General features: G+C 38.5%; 1 protein-coding gene and 1 long non-coding RNA gene across 8 annotated transcripts in view; one reads left to right on the plus strand and one right to left on the minus strand.

Annotated features, from left to right (window-relative positions):
* Positions 1-23,362, minus strand: part of LOC146455564 (uncharacterized) — a 186,923-nt gene that overhangs the window by 26,021 nt on the left and 137,540 nt on the right. The gene's annotated exons all lie outside the window — the stretch shown is intronic.
* Positions 1-23,362, plus strand: part of LOC146455567 (uncharacterized) — a 31,481-nt gene that overhangs the window by 5,154 nt on the left and 2,965 nt on the right. The window contains exons 1-2 of one of the 7 annotated variants that reach the window (XM_085094103.1): positions 14,829-14,893; positions 17,611-17,827. The exons of 3 other annotated variants lie outside the window; for them this stretch is intronic. The gene's annotated coding sequence lies outside the window, so the exon portion shown is untranslated. Of the gene's footprint in view, positions 1-4,891; positions 5,041-12,251; positions 12,408-14,586; positions 14,894-17,610; positions 17,828-23,362 lie in introns of those variants that run through there. 3 more of the 7 variants (XM_085094101.1, XM_085094098.1, XM_085094102.1) reach the window with 3 other exon arrangements.

Consider the following 23,362-nt stretch of genomic DNA (forward strand, 5'->3'; position numbering starts at 1 on the left):
AAATCATGTTCCTCTGAGGTGAAAACTACCAACCGCTGAAGGGGAACATCTCATTGTAATACTATAATTAGCTCAATCATTTCCTTTCGCTTACCCCAAACTTGTTGTCCAGCCATGATTTTTCGAAGCAAGTCGTCTACACAGGTTTTTAAAGTAATTGGCAGCCTGCGAAACGAAGGGAAGGAGGGGAGGGGGGGGGCGGGGTGGGAGGACGAGAATTGTTAATTGCAAGGGAGGTTATATGATTTCTCTCATGGCCCAAAGTAACGTTTTCTTTACAAAGTTTTCCTCTTTTTCCCTCGGGCAAGTTCTGCCACTTTTTCTCATTCATTTCCGTTACTCCATGAAGTGAACCATTTTTGTAGTAGAGAATTTTATTTTCCGTGAAAATAACTCTCTGAAGTCCAATTGTAGATATAGGGGAAAATAGATCCGGCAGCGCGGGAAAACATTTTCCCTGAAAAATATCCGTAGTTGTCGTTAGTTAATTCTCGTATTGTTGAGTTCTCATTGACTTCTGGACAGCGAATGGCCCCTTATAATACGTAGAGATGCAAAAAGAATGAGGTTGGGGCAGGGATAAAAGCAAAATATACTGTGTGAGGTAAGATAACCAGGTCAAGTTGTACGTGAGGCATCACTGTTTTCTTTGAAAACGAAACCTGAAGCTCTTGTCAGCTCTAGCAATAAGTTTAATGCCTCTTTATTTTCCGCTTGTCGAAAGTCTGCCCATTGTATATCATATCCTACTATTATCATTATGCTTTTACTGTTATTATTACTTTTATTTCATTTTGTTTTGTTTTTCGTGACGTGCTGAAGGAAAAGAAATAATTTTCGTGGTGTGTCATTTTCTTGCTAACCCCTGAATCCTGGAAAACGTTGCGTGACATTCTAGGAAAATCTAATCGGCGCCATACGAAAACATTTCCCCGAAAACATGTGGTCAGGGCTAGCTAATATTCACAGTATGCTGGGTAGAAACGATTCTCATTTCTTTAAAACTGTTACAGCATGGCTCTCTATTTAAAAGCCACAATTTTTTCAGGCTTTCTTTTCGCAACTGCTTAAGTTGCGTATATAACTGCGATGATTATTACTTGGGTGGAGCCCAAGTTATAAAATAGGATTTCTTCTTGAGTCTACGTATTGGGCGAGTCTGGGCCTGTCACTTAAGGGGGGACTTAACGTAAACGCCATTTTACCGCACTTTACATGGCTTTAATGGAAATATCTCGTTCACGTTTCAAGTGATCCAAAAACTTTATGTTCATCCCGTAAATCTATGTTGTGGGGTGTTTTGTGAATTTTGGGGTGATTTTTGGGTATATTTGGGAGGATATAGTTTTTCTAGAAGGATTGGTTAAATTAAGAGAAATAAGAAATATTGAAGAATTAGTGAAGTTTTGAAATAAGAATTTGTAGTTAATAATTGATAGACCGGATACCAAGTTAGTCCACTAGCAACCTGGGGTGCTCTTGCGTGGGTATCAACTGTCTTTTAGTGTTCCAAAAATCATTTTCTTTCTTCTATCCTTTCTTAAAACCACTTCAAATTTCATTCAAAGTTAGGTTAAGTCCCCCCTTAATCTTTCCTGAATCTGTTGAGGGATCGCGAGCGTGACAAAGTTTAAGTTGTCGTTCTCTTAAATGGTATGGGTACGTAATAATATTCATAAACTTCGCAGGTAATATTTTTGATATGTAAGACACTGGTGTTCCCGAGTGGCGGTGATAATTTTCTGGTTTCAGTCGTTGCGAAATGTGGTGCGTCGAAGCTTCAGTGTGTTGTGTGATTCAACCAAGTTACTAGTATCAGTGGACGACATTAAAAATCTACAGTGTTGTCTAGCTAGACGACATGTTGAATGCGGCAATGTGTCGATGAAACATTAGCAAGCAGTGATTTACAACTTGAAACCGTAAAGGGAATAATTTAATGCCTTTGTTTTGATGGCAGAGATGACCACGTGACTATGTTTATACTTTATTTGCCGCTCGCTGTTTTCAGTTTCTCAGAAGTAATGCGTTCGCATCAAAGATGATAATTATTTCGCACTGTTCTCGTCTATGTACTCATTGTTTCAAGAAAACTAAACCGCGAATCTCACGTTTGCTCTCTAAAAACAGCGAGCGAGCACGTAGCAGTCAAATATGCAATGAACGGGAGGCTTTTGCTTGTTTTGGTGAATTGAGCCTAGTTATATATATCGCATCGAGGGATACCCATAACACAAGCGTTGAAGTAAGTTGAAAAAGCGAAAGAATCTGTGAGACAAAATGCGAACGAAGCGTGATTTCTGGAGTGATAACGATCAAGGTATTGTTTGTTTACCTTGCGCTTTGAAGCGGCATCTTATTGGTGACTAAATGATGGTTATTGACACTCAAGCAAGTCGATATTGCGTTGCTGTTTTGCTTAGAAGGCGTTACTGAGTTACAAGACAAGAAATGTCGTCTAGTACGATCCTTCCACATACAAATACACATGTTGTTCGCAGTAGATCCACACTAAAAAGATGTTGAGCGCTTTCGGAACGGGTCGGTGCGCGAACTCAAAGAAAAAGCAAGAGATATTCAATGATATCTGAAATGGACAGATTGTCAACACAGCAAAATGGAAAGCAGTTGCTCCACTTTCGTACCTCTTGTGGTAAATGTAGTGATTTTTCTGATTGTTGTGTTACTTTATACTCTTTGTTTGTATATAATCGTGTAGTTTGGTATGTTCCAGAAGTGCAATGCTCGCGATTGTGCATCATCAGCAAAATCTTTTGTAATTGTGCTCAGGATGACTATGAAGGTTACTGTACCTAGTGAGTAGTCTACCAAAGGAAAATGGTGTTCCAGTGAAAATAAACGGCGTAATTTTATTGAGATTTCCTCAAGCGAATTTATTTTTAGCAAAAATAATCGTGTTGGATTTCACAGGTGTGTGTTTCGACGCGATCGTGCCCCCAGATCGTGTTACCAGTAAAAAAGCTGAAACGTCTGTCACAGAAAGCCCACGTGGTGTGAGATCTCATTTGGATAAGTTCACCGTCGTCAAGTTCTCAGGATTATGCAGATTAAGTGCTGATCCGTGACCTGCATAATTTAGAATCGAACAAGTTTCTCTTAAAACGGAACTGGAACCTAATACGCTTTTAATTTCGCTCAGTGGCTGTTCACTGCCATCTTCCAATTTTATAATCTTAGCTTTTATGTTTTTCTGAGGTTAAAAATACTAACCTGAAAGAGAATATCTCAGTGTAATGATTAGTTCAATAATTTTTTTTTTTGCCTCAAACGTGTTGTCAAACAATGAGCATTTTTCATCGAGTATTATAAAAAGGATTTGTATAGGTTTCGAGCGGTTCGGTTTCCGTAGAAGCATATATTCGTGTCTCCAAATGTAGACATATCAGGGGTGGGGGCTCGGGTACCGTGATTCAGCCTGCTCTTAACACTGACGCCTTTATCGTCATGCCTTCCTTAAGTGCTGCCACCAGGCATTTTTATCACTTTCCATTATTTCATTGTTATGGGCGTCGTTCTTGTAGATGAGAATCTACTGCTAACATGTCCTACGAACATTACATTTTCAAGTCCATTGGCTCAATCGAAACGTCACCGACAATTGATTCCTGGAAATCGGACCTGGCGCCAGACGAAAACATTTCCCCGAAAATTTGCCTTTGTATTTACAGGTTTCCGATTTTTTTCGTTCTCATATCCGCTCCTCTCCACATTCTCTGCGGAAAGCCTGTTTCAAGCTTACCTACAGATCCGAAAAATTAAAGAATGAGACCGTACACTAGTAAACGGACAGTGTTCAGTAATGGTAACATTGAAACTGAGCGCAGTAAGAAAGCCAAATGGATTTTCAGCGGCCAGAAAAATTAGAAAACAGGGAACAGTCGATTCTTGGAAAGTAAACAGGAAGCTCATGTTAGAACTATTGTGTCTACATAGAATAACAATCAGCTAATAATAGCCAATCACATGACACAAGATAACTGTTATATGAAGAGCACCAACCTCGTTTTCAGGACTTTTCCCCTCCCTCCTTTCCTTTCTTTTCCTCAAGCGAATTTATTTTTAGCAAAAATAATCCAGGTGTGTGTTGCGACGCGATCGTGCCCCCAGATCGTGTTACCAGTGAAAAAGCTGAAATGTCTGTCACAGAAAGCCCAGGTCGTGAGAGATCTCTTTTGGATAAGTTCACCGTCGTCAAGTTCTCAGGATTATACAGATTAAGTGCTGATCCGTGACCTGCATAATTTAGAATCGAACGAGTTTCTCTGAAAACGGAACTGGAACCTAATACGCTTGTAAACTGTGCTCAGTGGCTGTTCACTGCCATCTTCCAATTTTATAATCTTAGCTTATATGTTTCTCTGAGGTTAAAAATACTAACCTGAAAGGGAATATTTCAGTGTAATGATTAGTTCAATAATTTTTTTTTGCCTCAAACGTGTTGTCAAACAATGAGCATTTTTCATCGAGTATTATAAAATTGATTCCTGGAAATCGGACCTGGCTCCAGACGAAAACATTTCCCCGAAAATTTGCTTTCGTATTTACAGGTTTCCGTTTCTTTTCGTTCTCATATCCGCTCCTCTCCACATTCTCTACGGAAAGCCTGTTTCAAGCTTACCTACAGATCCGAAAAATTAAAGAATGAGGCTGTACATTAGTAAACGGATAGTGTTCAGTAACTGAGCGCAGTAAGAAAGCCAGATGGATTTTCAGCGGCTTGAAAAATTAGAAAACAGGGTACAGTCGATTCTTGGAAAGTAAACAGGAAGTTCATGTTAGAACTGTAGTGTCTACATAGAATAACAATCAGCTAATAATAGCCAATCACATGACACAAGATAACTGTATACAAATGGAGCACTAACCTCGTTTTCAGGACTTTTCCCCTCTCAATTTACAAGTGAAAAGCCAAGGGGAGTGTCGAGAGCACGATCGAGGTCCACGTACAGTACAGGAGTCTTTCTTTTTTCGCCTTGGTTTCCAATTGATGCGTGGTTAATTAACGGAAGAATTTTGAAGGTAAGGGAAGAATGCTTAACAAACTGAAGAAATCATATCATTTGGTTCACAGAAGCGAAGTTTTAATCACAGTGGATCGCCAAGAAATGAGGCATAACTCGCGAAGTCTTTGAAAACGAAACCGGAAATTTACGCTTGCAGCTAGACTGTGATAGCTGCTGTTCGCGATATCTACATTTTATCATTTGATCTGTATATTCGCGAAAAATGAAGCTCAGAGAATAATAATTGTTTTCTTACGAATCTATGACTTCGAGAAAGGTAAACAATAAGTGGTTGGAATATACTGCAAATCATCGATCTCTTCAGGTCATAACACGCCAAATCCGATCTTAACGATCTATATGGCCTCAAGCTTGTTGTCAAACCACCACCTTCACATTTCCTTGTATATTGATAAAATATCAGTGTTTTGTCAGTGAATGGGATGTAAAAAGGAAGGAGAGGGGATGCAAAGCAGTAAGGGAGGGTGGCGTTAAGGTTCAGTTTGGCGACGTCAACTCGCCATCTGTTCTTGATCGTGAATACTTGCTCTTTAAAAAAATTTTATTTTTTATCGCCAGCTTAAGTGTTTATTTTCGTCTATCCAAAGCTTTTCCGTTATTTCATAACAGGAAAACTGTGAAACTCATTTTTGTAGTAAAGAGTGTACTGTTGATAGATCGTTGAGTAAGATGCGTAAGAGTAAGATTAAGATGCGTATGAGTAAGATTATTACTATTTTATTTTGTGACTATTCCTGTAAAGTAGCTGGTTAGCTAAGTGTTTAGTCACGTTAATAAACTTACTTACTTACTTACTTACTTTATGCTAGGAAAATTGAATCCGACCGCCGACGAAAAACATTTTCCCGAAAAAAAATACGTATCAATGTCTCTTATTAATTGTTTTCGTTTTAGCGCGTTCTCCAGCACCATGATCTTCGTTTACAAAAACGTTTGCACTCAGCGAGAGCAAAATGTTATTAAGACTGCGAGCAGTCGTACTTTTTTCCTCAGATCACGCGCGCAAAGCGACGGTAACATTATGCAAATTAGACCAGTAAACGAGGAGGCCGGCCCGCCCGACTTGCGGCGTCGCCGCTCGGTGGAAATCGTGCGAGCATGACAGAACTTTAGGAGAAGAAAGAGACTCTCGCAGTCTAATTGTTATTACACTGGTATGTCATTTTTGAAATCGTAAGTATAGTGAAGTAAGGTGACACTGGTTTTCTATTTACCTCGCTTGTTCCAACAGAGTGTCAGATGATGAATTTAAAATATTAAAACAACAAAAAGAACAAAGTGACACTATCGTTAACTCGTGGATATGGCAATGGAAGTGGCCGTTGATGCCATGGGTTTAACTAAAAGTTTGCTTTAATTTAATTTACTGGATGCCTGGACATAGCTGTGTTTATAAGCAACAGAGCACTGTCACTCAATCGTTCTTATAACTATTCAATTGATAAAGAGGCTACAAAGATATGCTTGCTGAACAAGGAGCATTCCCTGTATACTTTAAGACAAAACCTCACGTTATGATCACTGATGGACCAAATGTCCTCACTAGGGCAATGCAAAATTTAAGTGGTTTCCTTCCAGCACAGAAATTTACACTCCAGAGATAATTCTCTGATTTCTCAATTGTATAATCAGTACTGGACAGCACAAAATTTCATTATCCTTTAATTGTTGTGTTATTTCTAACTTTACGCCAAGTTAACTCTCTCATGTAGCAAAGTGTAAACAAACTGCTGGGGATAACTGCCTGATGATTTTTTTTTTTTGTAATAGTGGAGACAGTTGAGACAGGGTTGTTGAGGTTATACACCAGTGCTATTTGATTTTATGTCAAACCAACTTGGCAAAGGAGAGAGAAACTTGGATCGAGGTCATCGAATGCGCTCCCTAACAGTAGCATAAGGCATTTACAAGTGGTTGTTGTGTTGACTTAGCAATATCAAGAAAAAGAGCCAGCCAATTACCGCTGTGGTTTCCCTGAACAAAACAGTATCAGTTTGCACTCTCAAAACAAAAGAACTAATGTGGTTGACAGGAAGTTATGAAAGGTTCATGTTTTTCCTATTCCTTTCAAAACAAATGGAAAATATTTAACAGTTATAATGCATTCTAAGACTAAGTTGACAGCAAGAAAGACATCTTGACTCCCTAATAAATCGATATCAGTTTTGCATGGAACTTAGCACCTAGTTTGAGACCAAAATAAACAACTTAAATGTGTAGAAGAATAGCTATCTACCTGGGAATAACAGAAATTTTTTAAAAATGAGCTTTTCAATTCATTTTATTGAATTATTGAGCTACAAGTACAGTACTTAAGGCGGGGGTAAACCTGAGAGCCGTTTTCATGCCGATTAAAATCGGTTTCGTGGAAATATCTCGTTCACGTTTCAAGCAATCCAAAATCTCTCTGCTTAAAACGGAAACCAATGTTATTGGGTGTTTTGTGAATTTTTAGGTGAGTTTTGGGTATATTTGGGAGGAGATAGTTTTCCTTGAAGGATTGGGAGAAATAAGAAATATTGAAGATTTAGTGAGGTTTTAAAATTAGAATTTGTAGTTAATAATTAATAGACGGATACCCAGTTAGTCCACTAGAAACCTGGGGTGCTCTTGCGTGGGTATCAACTGTCTGTTAGTGTTTTAAAAATCATTTTCTTTCTTTTATCTCTTCTTCAAACCTCTAAAAATCCCATTCAAATTCACGTTTACCCCCACCTTAAAAGCAAATAGAAAAAGGACACAAAGATAACTTGAATTGAAATATTTCTCCTGTATTCAAATATCTCCAATGTGCATCTCCCTCAAACAGAACCTAAACATCAACAAAAACACATTTACTCAATTTGACTAGAAAACGATGAAATCTTAAATATTTTGTAAATCCCTATAATTAAGGAATCGTTTTGGTCCGCGGTCTACCAGTTTGGAACTATCTCTTTATCATTGCATATTATCTGACATTATGTTACCGGCCACATGAATTCATACAACAACACTGGCCTAATATTGTCCGTATTAGCACGAAATTTGAACATTATCTTGCTTAAAGATTAAAGGTTACTTCTAGAAAATTGCTCCCTCCTCAAAAAACAAAAACCAGCAAAAACCTTACAATTAGTTTAACAAAGTGTGCAAGCGTACATCACCATACATAAAGATTTGAAGCTATCTTACCTCCTCGATAGACAAAGCCGTCGGAACTTTCGCCGTCCACCGACAGAGAAAAACCTTTCTACTTTTAACATTTATTACACTAAAAAAATTCCTTCAACCCAACAAATCTTCTAAGATCTATTAGAACGGAACATTTCCACACAGTAGCGCTGGATCGAAAGACTAAGATCGCTCCCAAACTTGAAAACTTCTGCAAAGTTTCCTAGCGCTTAAAAAGATCCTGGCTATTTTTATCCACTATCCTCTACAGGAAGACGTCTAAAAACTGCTAATTTTATCCAAATCTCTAGAACAAAGCAAAGACAACTTAATTCGCCCTTTCGGCCGCCATATTTGTTTTTGGAATTTAAGTTCGTGCGTGTGTAAGAAGAATCTGGGTACTAGCGCAAAGATCAACCAATCACCAATCACACAATTGTCTCCCTTGCTGTGGGATTGGCTATTATTCCACTTCCGGTTACACCGGAGTGAGTGATTCATTTGCATACGGAATGCCATTATTACTCCGTGGATGCTAAGGCATATCCACGAGTAACGAAAAGGAAATGAAACCTTAAGAGGTCACGCAAACAAAACAGTAAAGCGCTTCTGCAAATATTATTTGACAATTCTATTTCCTTAACTGTCCTCAAAACTATGTTTATAAACCAACTAGGTACAGGTCATCAAACTATAATAGACCGAAAATGGAAAATATAAACGCAGTCAGACATTAGAGTCTTAAATAGAAAAAAGCTGTAATTTCTAAAGAACTCTAAAATGCCGTGTGATCAGTTTTTTTTTCTTTACAAATCAGACTTTAACTAAAGGCAAATCAGGCGTGACTTGATGAACAAACAAATTAGGCAGCAGTGGATCCCAGTAAATGAGTTCCCCCATATTAAACATCCTGCAAGGAATATCATGGTGAACGACATATAGGATTTAGTTCGTGCGACCGCTTTATGAAGACAATATAAGTTGGTGTTTTTAGAACATATAATCGTTTTTACTTTGAATGTCCGGCTGTATCTTCGAGCCTCGTAATAGATGAACTATTAAAGTTTGGACCGATTAGTTGGCATGAAAACAATCAATAAGTTGATGTTAAGCCGCATGATGCCTTTCACATTTAGATACTTAATTTCCGTTGTTCATATCGTGAGCCAAAAATAGATGAATGACCTGTATTCAGTGCAGGACGGGGGTTCAGATTTGGCGGCGTATGAATCTTTTCTGAGTTGCTCGGCTTCGGATTGATACGTGGTTAATTAAGGAAAAAACTTGGACTAAGGTAAGACAAGAATGCTTAATGAATTGATGAAACCATTTCACAAGTTTTATTCGCATAATGACTACAACATAAGACATCTCTCACAAGTCAGGCTCTGAAAACGAAACCGGAACCTAATACGCTTGTAAATTGTGCTCGGTGGCTGTTGATTGCAACCTTGCAATTTTATAATCTTAGCTCACGTGGAAAAAATAATGAAATAAATAAATAAAATATGCTTACTGCAATGAATTGCAAATCATGTTCCTCTGAGGTGAAAACTAGCAACCGCCGAAGGGGAACATCTCATTGTAATACTATAATTAGCTCAATAATTTCCTTTCGCTAACCTCAAACTTGTTGTCCAGCCATGATTTTTCGAAGCAAGTCGTCTACATAGGTATTTAAAGTAATTGGCAGCCTGCGAAACGAAGGGAAGGAGGGGGGGGGGGGGGCGGGGTGGGAGGACGAGAATCGTTAATGGCAAGGGAGGTTATATGATTTCTCTCATGGCCCAAAGAAATGTTTTCTTTACAAAGTTTTCCTCTTTTTCCCTCGGGCAAGTTCTGCCACTTTTTCTCATTATTTCTGTTACTCCATGAAGTGAACCATTTTTGCAGTAGAGAATTTTATTTTCCGTGAAAATAACTCTCTGAAGTCCAATTGTAGATATAGGGGAAAATAGTTCCGGCAGCGCGGGAAAACATTTTCCCTGAAAAATATCCGTAGTTGTCGTTAGTTAATTCTCGTATTGTTGAGTTCTCATTGACTTCTGGACAGCGAATGGCCCCTTATTATACGTAGAGATGCAAAAAGAGCGAGGTCGGGGCAGGGATAAAAGCAAAATATACTGTGTGAGGTAAGATAGCCAGGTCAAGTTGTACGTGAGGCATCACTGTTTTCTTCGAAAACGAAACCCGAAGTTCTTGTCAGCTCTAGCAATAAGTTTAATGCCTCTTTATTTTCCGCTTGTCGAAAGTCTGCCCATTGTATATCATATCCTACTATTATCATTATACTTTTACTGTTATTATTACTTTTATTTCATTTTGTTTTGTTTTTTGTGACGTGCCGAAGGAAAAGAATTATTTTTCGTAGTGTGTCATTTTCTTGCTAACCCCTGAATCCCGGAAAACGTTGCGTGACATTCTAGGAAAATCCGATCGGGCGCCATACAAAAACATTTCCCCGAAAACATGTGGTCAGGTCCAGCTAATATTCACAGTATGCCTACAAGCTCTAACAAGTTGCATTTTGGTATAACCAAGCGTTTTAATAATACGCTGATGTTGTTAGAAAAGTATATCAGTCCACGTGAATTTTCTTGTTGCATAACTCACGAGACACGTGTATTCGTAAATGAGTTCAATAGGTCATTATTTTTTACTAGGTTTGATTGACACTCTTATCGCTAATATTACGTATCAAATTGTAGGTTCATGATGAATTTCTTTCTTTTTTTTTTTTTTTTGGAGCAGGATCAGTTTCTTTAAGTTGTTTGGATCGGTGTTCGTTGGTGTCTCGAGTCTTTCGGAATTTTTCAGTCTGTTCGATAGTTCTCACTTGTACCAGGGCTGATTCAGTTTCATCGTCATTAAACGGAAGTATCTTAAGGTTCTCGTCTCAAATTTTTGTCTAGAATCATAAGGGATTTAACCAACCTTGTCTCACTCACGCAAATATCAAATGTTCTTGTTCTTCGTGCACCAAAACTGACTGACACACCAGGTTTATAACATAACAACACATTCCTTTCGCAAAATAATATAAAGGTACACTGATTCTATTTTAAGAACATTCAGTGGACCGTCACAGTCTCACGTCAGTAGAAACATCACACGATGAATGCCGTTTCTTCCCTTACTCAAAATATGACACCATAACAAAAAAAAACTGTTTAACGCCAAGTCGAGCAAGCGGCCAACGTTCGTCAAAGCTGAAGCCTTTCACTTAAACACATCTGCGTTATAAGTTTTAGTACATTTCATTTTAATTTCAATAACAACACATAAAATAACAATTAACTGAAATTAATCCAAAGTTCACATTGTCCGGCTCAATCTGAACGAATTGAAAAGAAGTTCAAATAAATATGACCTCCTATTATCAACCGACGTTTTCGCGTTGGCGTGGTGATTGCGGTGTAAACCTTCAAAATTCTTCTTTGGTTTTAGAACATCCGGTCCACTTCACTTTTGGAACAATTCAGTTAACGAGGGTTGGTCCTCTCATTTAATGTAAAATCAAATGCAAGGCTGATCGGACAGCTAAAATAATTTCATTATTTTCACTATTCAAGAGTTCCGTCTCATTTAATATCCACTTTACTTTTCTTGTTCATTAAAACACTATCTACTGGTTTGGCACGTACTGATACAATATATCAGGCAGGCAAAAAACGGTGATTATTCTCAGTTAGAAAAATTTAGGCCTTGTTATGTTATTACGATTACAGGAAGCAAAAACGTGAGCAATTTAATTTGAGTCTGGTTTGCGACACGGTATTTAACCAACCGGCTTGTTTTCTGACAAACACGGGTTAATTTGCATTTTCCCTTTGTATAGAATGTTTTCACATCGTTATGTTCTTGAGAGGTAATAATGGAACGTTGAGCATCCATGAAACTTTGCTTGGTTCAAATGTTTTCGTTGTCGGTCAAATCGTTGGTCTGAAAAGTAATACACAGCATTCTCCAAAAAGGCGTCGACAGCACTGAACTACAAAGGTTCCATTTTCTGTTATGTTTGTGCCCCCCCCCCCCCCCTCCCCCCTCCCCTCTGCGCCCTCACCAAGAGTAAAGCGGGGGCGTTCTTTGAAAACGCTTCATTAAAAGCTCCCATCACATCACATCTTCAATCAATCAGGCAACACCTTGCCGTACCCTTGAAGTCAACAAACAGACATATCTTTTCCTTCCCCCACTGAATATTTGCAGGTAAGATAAATTCGATTACTAGCAACAACGCTAGTGAAAAGAAATGAACAGAGTTATAGACGGTACAAAATCTTTGCTTCCATTTGATAATTTAGAGTGCATTAAGGGAAATAATTTGTTAATGTCCTAATGTATGGAGACAATTTGTTCGCGAAAAGTCTCCCATATGCGTAAGGTATGATTATTGCACCGCTGGCTAACTGAAAGTCCGGCTGTATTTTAAGTTAGCCTAGGGAATAGTTCAGTGTTTATGTTCTTTTATCCACCTTTGGCTGGTAGAGCGCTGGTTTTGGTTGATTGAGGATTGATTAATAACGATCTAAAAATGCTGATTAGATCACTGCCTTGGGAAAAATTGGTAGGTTTCTGCCATGGTTCCGCGAGGATGGAGCTTGTGTTTGCAACTTTGTTCTTGTGGCTATGCTAATAACTCCCAGTTAGCATTGATTACCGTATAATGTAAAATAGCGTTCAAAAGTATTCGGTGCGTTACCCTTCTTGCAGAGTTAGCTCACATGATGGCAACTTTTTTCCTTGGACAACATGGACTGTCTTTAACCTGCGTGTCTCACTGGAATAACACTGGCGGGAATTTAATTTTCTGTCTTCATTATGTCTCACTCACAGCATTTCATCATGAGAATTGTAATTCAAGTAAGATTCATTTAGTGCAAACAAAAGAGACAACTAGAGCCAATACCGAATGATAGCTAGAAACTGACATGAAAACAATGAGCTGAAACAGTCGATCAGACTACAATCTCTTTTTGTAGCCAAAGCCTAGTTTTACAGTGTCTTAAGTGATAGACGAGCAGCTGATGCCGAACATCTGTACAGAGTAAGGAGCTCTGTTTCGGGCGTTTGCTAGAAATACTCACATGTCTTCTTCTCTCTTGACCCTGCAGTAATGCTTGTCTCTGAAGCATTTCCTTCTGTTTTACTGTTCCGTAAATTATAAACACTTTAATCATTTCTCATTAGATTTTAAATAGAATCTGAATAAAGTTCTCTAGCATCCAAATTCAGGGATAAATATTTTGCCGGCATGTGGCCAAGCTCTAACAACTTGCATTTTGGTATAACCAAGCGTTTTAATAATACGCTGATGTTGTTAGAAAAGTATATCAGTGCACGTGAACTTTCTTGTTGCATAACTCACGAGACACGTATATTCGTAAATGAGTTCAATAGGTCATTATTTTTTACTAGGTTTGATTGACACTCTTATCGCTAATATTACGTATCAAATTGTAGGTTCATGATGAGTTTTTATATATTTTTTTTTTAGCAGGATCAGTTTCTTTAAGTTGTTTGGATCGGTGTTCGTTGGTGTCTCGAGTCTTTCGGAATTTTTCAGTCTGTTCGATAGTTCTCACTTGTACCAGGGCTGATTCAGTTTCATCGTCATTAAACGGAAGTATCTTAAGGTTCTCGTCTCAGATTTTTGTCTAGAATCATAAGGGATTTAACCAGCCTTATCTCACTCGCACAAATGTAAAATGTTTTTGTTCTTCGCGCACCAAAACTGACTGACACACCAGGTTTATAACATAACATCACATTTCTTTCATAAAACAATATAGAGGTACATTGTTCTATTTTAAGAAAATTCAGTGGACCGTCACAGCCTCACGTCAGTAGAAACATCACATGAAGAATGCCGTGCCTTCGCTTACTCAAAAATATGATACCATTGCAAAAAAAACTGTTCAATGCCAAGTTGAGCAAGCGGCCAACGTCCATCAAAGCTGAAACCTTTCACTTAAGCCCATCTGCGTTATAAGTTTTAGTACATTTTATTTTATTTTCGTCCTTTGAAAAACAACACAAAAAATGACAATTAACTGAAATTAATCCAAAGTTCACATTATCCGGCTCAAGCTGAACGATTTGAAAAGAAGTTCAAATAAATGTGACCTTCTATTTTCAAGTGGCGTTTCGCGTACGTTGGCGTGATAATTGCGGTGCAAGCCTGCAAAAATCTCCTCTGATTCTAGAACATCCGGTCCACTTCACTTTTGGAACAATTCAGTTGCTTAGGGTTAGTCGTCACAACATCCGGTCCACTTCACTTTTGGAACAATTCAGTTGCTAGGTGTGGTTTGCGACAACGTATTCAACCAATTGGCTGCGTTTTCACTTTGTATAGAATGTTTCAACATAGTTGTGTTCATGAGAGGTAATGATGGAACTTTGAGCACCCATGCAACTTTTGTTAGTTCAAATGTTTTGGTTGTCAAATTGTTGGTGTCAAAATTGATAAACGGCATTTTCCAAAAGGCGTAGACAGGAACTACAAAGGTTCCACTTCCTTCCTGTTATGTTTGCACCTTCCCTCCCCCGCCCCCTCCCCCCACACAAGAGCACTGAAAGCGGGGCGATGTTTAAAAACGCTCCTCTGAAAAGCCCCCAAATCACATCTTGAACCAACCGAGCGGATACACTGCCGGACCCTTGAAGTGAAGAAACTGACTGAGTATTTTCAGGTAAGATAAATTCGAGTAGCAGCTATGTTAGTGAAAACGAGTGAGCAGGGCAAAAGACGCCACAAAATATTTGCTTCTGGTTGATAATTTAGAGTGAATCAACATCACACGAACAAAGCCGTGCCTACAATTACACAAAATTACAGGAGTGAGTGTGTTTTTGCTAGATGCGGGAGATTGATTCACTCCACAATGGAAATCCGCGTTCAGTCTGTCACTGGTTCTCGATGTTACCTGTTTTCTTCACTCGCATTTGCGGAAAACTAAACGCATGAAGCGGTAATATAGTTTGGAAGTTGACTCGCGTGATAGGTCGGCAAAAAAAATCGGCACATGATGTCGGCTCTCCATACTACATGAGGAAAATACTCTGTATTTCTGGAGGCTACCTCAAAAACCGTGCATTAAAAAGCATATTCATTTAACGAATTTTCGTAGCAGCAGAATAGATATCAGACATTTCTAAAACACGACACAGCCTTTGAGTTTAGAAGACATGTTTCAGATACTTGAAACAGTATCCATCTTCAGTACATTTGTGACTATATATAAAGAAGATAACAAGGAAGTGTTGATTGTAAATGCGACTCGCCGAGACGCCGAGACCCTCATTTAAAATCCGAGACCGAGACTTATAGACCACTGTACAAGCAGAATTTTTCCAAGCCTACATGTTTCACAGTAACGATTGCAATGTTGAGCCTTTAATCACAATTATTCTACTTTCACGACCCGCACAAGTGGTGAGTATTGAACAACCCTCATTAATAATCAACACTTCTTTGTTATCTGCTTTATATATTGTAAACCGAGATCCTTGAACAGTGACGGTGGATACTCTGGGTGGATACTGAAGTATCGTAAACATGTCTTCCAAACTTAAATGCTGTGTCGTGTTTTTGAAATGTCTCATATTCATTTAGGCGAAGCGTTATGTAAGACAATAACCAAAACCATTTAATAATAATCTTCTCAGTGCCTGTCGCTAATGAAATGACGAGAAACTAGAAACAATCCACTGAGGAAGCGATGTTGGGATCGCTTCAGTCCCTAGCGTTGCTAAGAAGTCACAGTTCCTTTCAAGCATGCAATTTTGCAAAGTTAATGTTTCTGTTTGCTGTATTTCAAATTCATGTTTAACTCAGCTGTATTGAAAACACCAATCAAAACATCACTCGCACTCACTGCGGTAACAATTTTTCAGCATGCTAAATCATGTTATATCAGATAATTTTTCAGTAGTGTTCGCGGTAATTCAGTCGCATGAGAGAAAAAAATGATGCTTTAGAAAGATTAACAAACACCTCCAATGCATAAAGAAAAAAATTCTTGCAAAAACTAAATCATCCGAGTCGGGAGCAAGCAAATAATTCGAAAACACATAAATTGATTATACAAAGCCAACGATTATGCATAATGAATCGCCAGATTTTTATTTAGTCTACTCTGAGAATAACTTTGTTTATAATGACTTGAAAATGACCTCAGAGGCGTCGAAATGGCTTTTTCAATTTTATCACTAGTTTTGTAGCGTTAAATTTCAGAGAGGTAGACCAAATAAATTTAAAATTGTAAATGCAAAGCTGCCACTGAAAATGTCATTTGGACAGATCTAAACTGTTTGTTTCTTTGTTCTTTACAGCTAAAACACAATATCACACAAAAGTGTCAAATTAATCAAATAGATTAAAAGAGCTAAAAGTGGCGCTTAGCAATGGTCCAATGTCGGCAAGAATTTACTCTCCTACTGTATATCTTTACTTTTTCGACACGACGTTCTACCCAAATTTGCCCGTCTTGCTAATTGTAAATGATATTTTTGTAGTAAATTCGATCGTTATTCTGTCGGAGCTGGAAGTGCATAACTGAACGCAACTTCGAGGTGGTTCACTGGTGCGCTCAGATGAAGGACACTCTTGTATTCACTCGATGCAGTGCAAAGATTTAAAAAAAAAGCATAACAAAAGGACATCCTGCAAACGCATACAATAGCTAATGAAATGATGTATCTTGTCTATCGTGTTTTGTAATTACTTGTCCAAGGAGCGAAAATGTTCCGGAGTGGCGAAGTATTCCCCTATATAAGCTGTATAGTTGTTTGCGACGGCAAAGAGTATGGTTTTTGATACCCGTATTGGTCTGAAATAGGGATGAAAACGGATAACGGGTATGGTTTCTAGAAACCTACTCTGAAAATTGCTATCAAGTTTAGAGACCATGGCTAAGAAAAGGTACTCGAAAATTACGTAGTTTGGTCTGAAATAGGATCAGATTTTTCTAATCTATTTTCTAATTTGCGAGTATGTCAATTCAACCACCCGACATGTTTGTTTTAGTCAACGCTGGGTCAATTTCTTTTTCCCAATGATTACTTTTCAATACCAAACACAGAATGCAATGTTTGGACAGTTTATTGATCAACACTTCGGAGTTCAACAAAGTGAAAGGGTGAAGTTGGGGGGAAATGACTGCTTGCTATTGAACGGCTGTTGAGCAACCTGAAAACAGAGAGTTTGACTCCTATTTCGTAATTACGAATCATCATTTAGGAAGAGCACGACTATGATTACGAGACATGGCCATGTTCCTGAGAGGTATCAAAATGAAGGAAAATTAACCACTCATACAATTTTAAATACACCTTTGCTTTGTCCAAATGTTTTCATTGTCAAATTTCTGCTCTCAAATGACTAAAAGTTCTGCTCTGTGTCCCCCAGTTCATTTAGAAGAATGACACTGATGTTCCGCATTTCCAAAGGCATGGGCATGTTTTGATATGCTTGCCCTCGACCTCTACCCACTCTCTCCCGGACCATTGTTGAAAACTATTCCATAAAAGCTCCAACCCAATGTACTCCATGTTGATTCAACTGAGCGAATCTACACTGTCGGACGAAACGCCGAGAAATATTTTCCCGCCAACACCATTTTCAGGTAAGAAACATCCAAGAAGTAACAGCTAATGAAAACGAGCTGACGGAGCTATAGATGTTGCAACACATTGGCAGTCCGTTTGGTTTTTAAGGTGAATTAACGGCAACAACTTCCCGGTTAATGCCCACCAAAACGCCCCCTCGTACAAAGACAGTTTGATCGCCAAAACTCTCTCATAAACGTAAGTTCTGACTATTGAACTAGTTCAAGCTGGCCGAAGTCTATGTTTTGAGCTAGCCTAAGGGATAGTTCAGTGTGTTTTTTCCTTGCTTTGGCTGGTGGGGTGCTGAATTTTAAGGTATCAGCTACCCTTCGGGATCCGGTTGCACGCTTACATTGCGGTTAGCATTGATAATTTGGTAAAATAGCGTTCAAAAGCTTCTTCGGTTGCGAAGTTGGCGCATGTTGAAATCTCCACTATCTGGTAGTTCGTCAATGAATTCCTCAGCTGCCGAGGCAGTTATTTTCATTCCATTCACCCCGATATCTTTCGACGAGGATGGTTTTGAAACAACATCCGGGCTGGTTGTACAACGAACCTTTACCGCTCGCTGCCGGCTGAAGGTTTTTTTTGTTTATAAACGATTAGACTTTGACCTTGTCCGCCTTCGTTAGCTCCGGTTTTTTCTAAATTTTCACTTAGCCGACTTTTCTTGCTTCGCTCTCTGCAAATCCAAAATTAAGATTCCTTTACTGCTCAATACAAACTGCGGCTGGAAACGCGCCGACAAGACAATAACCATATTATAGTTTAAAAGTGTGCCTCTAGTTGTGCATAATTCAAATGAGTTTAACTGACGTAAGTCCCTAATACAAATGGTACGAAGTTTTTGTAGACAGAGCCTAGTTTTTAGAGTCTCGTAACTGATGGTTGTGGAGAATGTTCGCCTCCAAGATGAAACAGTGTTCTCCACCACTCACGTTTGGTTTTAAGAGATTTATTCAACTAATTGATCTCACAGTTAGTCACAGTTTCTCAACTCACACGCGTTCTAAAAAGTAACAATTTGACACTTCTATTTGTACAGTACAAAGCGTCCTGGATCACGTAGCAATTTCCGGCGTTTATCAAAAGGCTACTAATGATTGGTTCTTTCGAATCACACCACAAACGATCTTATTTCACGATAACAACAATTACTCAAATGCTAAAATAATCAAATCTCACTCAATCCACAATTAGCTTCAGTCTCCAACATGGTAAAGCATGATCTATTCAGAGTAAGAAGTTCTGTTTCGGGCATTTTCTAGAAATATATCTCCTCTGTCGACCCTGCAGCAATTCTTTCCCTTCCTTCTGTTTTAACAACACACTTTATCGTTTAATTACAAAGCCGAAAATCTGAAGTCGATTAGCATCTGCATACTCTAGTAATTATAAAAAATATTATGCACATGTAGTAATGTTTGATTCTTCGCATAGCAAAACCTGGACCTGCTCATTTACAGCTCTAACACCACTCTCAATGTCGCTACTTAAAATTATTCTCCTTGTTTCGGATTTTCCAGGGTATTTTTGGTGGCGACTGAGGAATCCACATGATCCGTCATATCACAATTCCAGTTTCGGATTCTCACAAAAAAAAAAGACTGCCAGGGTGAATTTTGCACGAGAGAAAACTCGAACTGTTCTGCAATTAAAACGTGAAAGCTGTGAAACTCTTTAACGGCAGTGTGGGATTTACTGTATCTTGTTCCCACCGTCATTCTCTCCAAAACAACACGTAAAATGACAAAATCTCAAGTCTACATTGCCATATTAAAGTTGAACTTCAAATAAACGTAACCTCACATTTTCAAGTCATGAATCCGTCAACCCGCCCACCGCCCTGTCTGGCACTGGAACATCCGGTCCACTTCACTTTTAGAATGAGGGCCAGTTCGCACTACGCGAAATTTTGTTTGATTTGCCAAAAAATCTGTCAACGCGAAGCCATTTCTAGTGCGAACGATTTTTTACATCCACCAAAATTTTTGCAAGCGCAACGAAACTTCAAAGATTCCGTCGACTAGCTTTGGAGGCTGTAAAAATTTTGTCAGGCGAGAAAATCAATGTTCCTTGACATCCATCCGTCATTGGGTCATCAAATTTCGCAAAAAAACAGACACGGCAGACATGTCACGACATCTCGATGGAAAATTAATCAACTTACTAATTGAAATCTCTGACTAAAAAAAAATTCGCATCTTCATGTGCGAACAGGATTACGAAAACAAAAAATTGGTGATTACAAAATTTTCATCTTTTTTGCAAACGCTTAACTCAAATTTTCGTCTCAGTGCGAACAGGGCCTGATTCAGTTGCCGAGTTTGATGTTTACTTTTTTCATTAAAACACTATCTGCATGTTTGGTGTATACTGATACAGTATTTCAGTCAGGTAGAAAAGCTAATCATTCTCTGTTAGAAAAATTTTGAGGACCATCACCGGCATATCATACTGTATCATATATATATTTACTTATGCTCTGCTCTGTATACTCAAGGTATATTATAAACACAATCGCGAAAAATTGTCTACACTACATGCAGTCTGTTTGTGTCTCGAATGTTCTGTTGTGGTATCAATTGACGCGAGGGAGCGACGCGCGCAAACACCTTAAATTAGTTTTTGTGATCGGCTGACCCTGAGAGAAAGGGGGAAAGACAAAAACCCTGACTGAGAGATAAAATCTTACAATGCCAAATGGAGCAAACTATTAATCAAACTGCAGGCACCTTTTGTGATCGTAAATATAGAAATACATTAAGCGTTTGCGATGGTTGGCGCTATACATTAGCAAACTTTCCGTATTTACATTTGTTCTGGTGAATAGATCTTATCGCTCACACTGAACCCCGGATGAAATTTATTGCGGCTTCTGTCAGCATTTTATAACATCGGAAGGAGCTTTCAATCTTGCTAAAGTTGCTACTTTGGCTTTTTCTAAGTGAAAGTAAATATAAAAATACATCAAGCCTTTGCAATGATAGTCGCTATGCATTAGCAAACTTTCAGTGTTTACACTTGTTCTGGTGAATCGATCTTATCGCTCACACTGGACCCCGGCCGAATGAAATTTATTGCGAAGCTGAAGTTTTAGTTTCCTATTTTACCCGAATCCTTTCACCCACAGAATTGCCTTGAATATGTAAAGTTAATTGACCGGGGTTTTTTTGCATTTTCTGTAGTGAAAATAACAGCAACCATAATGCAGCGTTCTCTATTCCAGTATTTAAAAATGCATGTGAAGTCCGCACTTTGGTTCAATCGTTCGAGAGCTTGTGCAGTTCATCATTTCAAAATCCTCAAAATCCTTTTTTTTTTTTTCGTGTCGATTGATCTTTGGACTATTTTATTTCATTTTGAACTACAAAACCCTGTATTTTAGCTGAAGAAGGAGAGAAAGAGCCGTGAGTACTCGCCAAATTTTCCAAAAGTTTACGACATACTAAGCGAGCGGAGTGACCGAGCGAGCGAGTGAATTCGCCTCACATTACGATGACTCGTTCATGGCGCATGCGCGCATGCACGAGTTAAAAACGAGCATCACAAAAACTAAACTGCGCCCAGTGAAAATAATTCGAAAACAAGCGCGTAAATAAATTTGCTTCTAAGGTCAATGAATATGATCAAAAACTGAAGCCGCTACAGTTGCTAGACAAGGTAAATTGCTCGTTTCTCCGTTCTTCATGATAACAACAACACAAATCAAAGGACCCTGGTCAGCCTCCGCCATTTTCGATGCCATCGAAATTATTGATACTGCATGGTAAAGCGAAATCTTATTGCTTAACTGTTAGTTGTGTTCCTGAAAGTATGTCTCATTATCTTTAGTAGTTTCACAGCGATTTCGTTCATTTCGACATGCTCCGAATAAAATATAACAGCCAAACTCTCGCATATAAACAAAAACAAAGGTGTGGCTGACTAGGGCCCTTTAATCCAAATAGATTAAAACGACCACAGAAAATTGAGCTGAAAAAGCTACTGAGAAATCGTCATTCAAATATCAACAAAAGTTCACAAATTCACTTTTGTTTCTAGCTTAAATCTTCACTTACAGACAAGATTTAATATTCAAATTTGTTGATGTTTCCAATCGTAAAGTACTACGTGTATGTGCAGTATTTCAGGTAAAGTAAATTCGAGCAGTAGAAGTTTGAAAAAGGTTTTTAGCTACGGTACACAGTTTCCGCTTTCTCGTCTTATTTGTAAGAGGTCTCATTCTTCTCTGCCTGGTTCAGAACAGAACCACTTACATCCAGGAGATTCCTCATATTTTATCACAGGCAAATTGTAGGCAGGTCTTCAAATTTTCTTAACTTTAGGAACAACAATGACACATCGATGAACATAATAAAAATCAGAATTTGTGTTGGTTTGACTCCTGTTGGGGAACTGGGAGTATGCCTGTGTCACTACCTCCATAATTTATTCACCATAATAAAAACAAATCATCACACTTCTTTTACATACACCACTCAAATCCTAGCAGTATGCAGGATGTTTGTCACATGAACCTAGCAGTCCTGTAGTACAGTGGTGGAATTCCTTTTTTTTTCGAGTATGCCTGTGTCACTGAAAAAAAAAACGTCTGTCAAAATACAAACATGCATTTGTTATCAGTGCAGCAAGCAATATTGAACAGGTAATGAACTTTCAACTATACGTATAGCGATAAACTTCAATTCTTTGCGAACGGTTCCATGCAAACTTGAAAATCGATCGTTAAATCAGTTATGGCCTTTTAGATATTACCATGGTCTACAGATTCTGCACAAGGACCAATAAACGAGATTATTTATACAAACTATGGCTTAAGAACCGTGCCTCCTTTTTGTATGCGCGGTTTCTGACTCAGATCTTAGCCATGGTTGTTGGAATCCGAAACGTGAATAAGGTGTAACCTGAGGTGTAACCAAGCATTTTCAGAGATCATAAGGCTTCAATTAGGAGAAAAATGCCATACACTGAGTGGCTACCACCAATTTTCATTTTGGATTATGAGCTGCTTTCCCATGTCTCCATTAGAAGGCACCGTCTTTAAATGGGTCTCCTGTTTTCCAGGCCGTTTAAGGACTGTTGAAGGGTTATTTGCCTTCTTACACTTTAGATCTGCTAGGATTCTGTTGGATTAATATTTATGCAAGAAGCAATTTTACGCAGAAATTTTATATTTCAACCATATTGCCTAATGCGGGCGTTGATGAGAAGCACCGCCAGAGAGTTCAGAAAGTTGTTTTCATCTGTTTGAATCGCGTTCATCTTTGAAAAGTTAGCTAAATCTTTTATTGACAAACGTTCTTAATAAGTAATTATAGAAGCTGTTTGTTGTGATATTTTTGAAAGCTTTTGCACTCGCGCAAAAGCAAAAATTCCGCGACGAGTTGTGTGAAAATTAGTCTCAACCGCACTCTACTGGGCATGTGCCTCAGCTAGCATAGTCCCTTTAAATAAGTTTGGAGTTTATGAACGGAGTTCCACTCAATCCCAGAGGACCAGCACAATTGGCCGGTTCAGATAGGCTTTTATGGTATCTGAAGGTATTCTAC

The sequence above is a fragment of the Pavona decussata genome, unplaced genomic scaffold (assembly GCF_977016875.1).
Source record: "Pavona decussata unplaced genomic scaffold, jaPavDecu1.1 SCAFFOLD_272, whole genome shotgun sequence".
Classification (NCBI taxonomy): domain Eukaryota; kingdom Metazoa; phylum Cnidaria; class Anthozoa; order Scleractinia; family Agariciidae; genus Pavona; species Pavona decussata.